Here is a 2997-nt window from a genome sequence, read left to right as displayed (position 1 = left end):
AAGGCCAGGGGAAAGGAGAATTTCCTAAAGGCGTGGTTAGGTGAATGAATCAACACATAAATGTTACTGGTGCTCTTTGTTCTTCATCTACTGTTTGTGTGTTGGGGAATCTGGGCTGTTGCAGGGCAGAGACCCTCTGCTGTAAGTACCCATCATCACCAGGCCTGCCACCAAGGTCCAAGTGCAGGGAGGACAGTGGACAACAGTATGTCAATCACTTGCTGAGATATGCCTCAGCTGCTGATTTGACCGCAGGAGATCCTTTCTAAGCAGTTTCTCTATCCCCAACAGGCATGGATTTCATCGGCTGTGACTCCCCAGGGCTTATCACACCAAGGAAAAATAACTGACCAGTTATTTTTCAGGACTTTGTAGTTACTAAAATAAGTTACCCCCTTGCTAGATAAAACACTGCATTTGCTCAGGATGGAAGAGTTTGGTGTTGTTAGGTGGTAGTGAGGGTGTATGGTGCATCAGCTCAAGTGGAATTCCTCCAGGGGTGTCCAGCCTTTTGGCATCTCTGGGCCACACTGGAAAAAGAAGAGTTGTCTTGGGCCACACATTCAATACATAAACACTAACAAAAACTGATGAGCGGAAAAAAAAAAAGGTTTTAAGTAAATTTAGGATTTTGTATTTAGTCGCATTCATAGCCATCCCGGGCTGCATGCAGCCTGTGGGCCATGTGTTAGACAAACCTGCAGGGTTTTTGTATATAAAGACACTGCTGGGATTATAGCCTAAGAACCCTGAAACATCAGTCCAAAAGAACCTATGCACCTCAATGTTCATAGCAGCATAATTCACCATAGCCAAGTGCTGGAACCAACCTAAGTGCCCATCAGCAAATGAGTGGATCAAAAAACTATGGTACATTTACACAGTGGAATGCTATGCAGCAGAGAGGAAGAAGGAGCTCCTGCCCTTTGTAATGGCATGGATGGAACTGGAGAGCTTTATGTTAAGCGAAATAAGCCAGGCAGTGAGGGACAAATACCATATGATCTCACCTTTAACTGGGACATAATCAATAAAAGAAAAAAGCAAGCAAAAATAAAACCAGAGACATTGAAGTTAAGAATAATCTAACAATAGCTAGAGGGGAGGTAGGGGGGAATAATGAGGGGAAGTGTTTTCAGGAACAACTATAAAGGACACATGGACAAAATCGAGGGAGGGGGTGGCAGCAAGGGAGCGAGCTAAGTTTGGCTGGGGTTGGCGGAGTGGTGGAGAGTAAATACAGACAACTGCAATTGAACAACAATAGAATAAAAATAATAATAAGACAGTGGCGATTAGAGGTAAAATTAGGCCAAAGTTTAGTTAAGCCCTGGCTCAACTGCAGGGCTACTGAAGTCTTGCCCATTCCCAGCTCTTCTGGTGCCCGAACACAACTTGAACCTTGATTCCCAAGGGTAACTGGTATAGAGCCTAATGAGCCAGATCAACGTGCTATAAACGGTAGTTTTTCTTACTCAGCCCAGTACGAAATGGCCAGGTTCTTAATCCCTCCCAGTAAATGCCTGTTCGACATTACCTTCACTCAGCAAGTGCGTCAGGCAGGCGGGCAGCGAGGCGGTGGCTTTGACCAGGTGCACAGCATTTGTCCCGGGAGGCAGTGTGGTCATGGGAAGGGGGGGAGGCCCAGGAGTAAGGTTCCCACCACACATGAACTCGCTGTAGACCACAAGGCTCTCCAGGCCTCAGGCTCCTCCCCTGTGAAATGACATGGACGGGGCCTGGGTTCCATGCTGCCGGGCCAAGCAGAGCACCCAGAACTACTGGTTAGTCATCAAGGAGGTCCAGCCTGGTGAAAGTCTTTTGACAATAATTTTTCTGATTAGGCCATGTCTTCTGCATCTTCTTGCAGCAGGAGTTTTGTCCCAAGTGGGGCATGTGTAGAATATTAAAAAAATAAGCGGCACAGTGATTTATAATTTACTATTTGCATGGTGATTACCTATGACATCCGTCTTCTGAATCCTCAGATATTAACATTCCAAACCTCTCCCATGTCATACTTCATAACTGCTCCAACGCACTTCCATCCATGAATGAGATTTCATTATTAAGAATTTCATTTCTCATAATGGATTTTTTTTTCTAATTTCAGCTCCATGGGCAATGCGCTGAGATGACATGATTTATTGCTTTCAGTGTGCCGGCCTTGGATACTGACTCTGCCTGTGTGTAATTTTATGGCAGGCTGAACTTCTGCTTCTTTATCAGCATCTTCCCAGGGGAGGAAAAGCTGCAGCCCCAGCACCTTCCAAACAAAATAAGACAACGACAACAATAACCAAATTGTGTAGAGGCAAACATTTCCTTAGAATGAAAGGGTCACGTTTGTTCAAAATGCTATTATCCCATCCATGCACTGCTAAAGATGGACTGAAGACCACATCAGACAAATAATGTTCTTGTAAGAAATGGAGCAGTATGATTAATTCTCAATTAGCATCCATGTAGAATAAGCATCTTTGTATAGTAAACATCTAAGCATGGTCTTAATACACATTAGATTCTGCTTCAGACATTTCTGCTCATAATGGGGATCTTTCTTATGGTTAATGAATTAATATATATGGAAATATGTGTTAATTGTTTTATATATGTGTATATATATGCACACATGTATATTTTTCAGAGCTCAGAAATATTGTGAAGAGAGGAAAAATGAATACTTACTGAGGTTACTAGTTTCCAGTGGCTTCTATAACAGATTGACATAAATTCGGTGGATTAAAATAATAGGAATTTATTCTCTCATAGTTCTGGAGGTCAGAGACTCAAAATCAGTATCACTGGGCCAGAATCAAGAGGTAGGCAAAGCTGCATTCCCTCCAGATACTCTAGAAAAAAATTCCTTCCTTGTTACTTCCGACTCCTGGTGGCCATCAGTGTTCCTTGGGTTGTGGACACATCTCCAAATCTCTCTCTTATTTATCTTTGTTTCAGCTTCTGCTCTGTGTGTGTGAAAGTCTTCTCTGCTGCTCT

This window comes from Artibeus jamaicensis, unplaced genomic scaffold (assembly GCF_021234435.1).
Source record: "Artibeus jamaicensis isolate MK-2021 breed Jamaican fruit bat unplaced genomic scaffold, CSHL_Jam_final contig_797, whole genome shotgun sequence".
Lineage (NCBI taxonomy): Eukaryota > Metazoa > Chordata > Mammalia > Chiroptera > Phyllostomidae > Artibeus > Artibeus jamaicensis.
The sequence above is the reverse complement of the archived record's forward strand: the minus strand, read 5'-3'. Positions refer to the sequence as shown.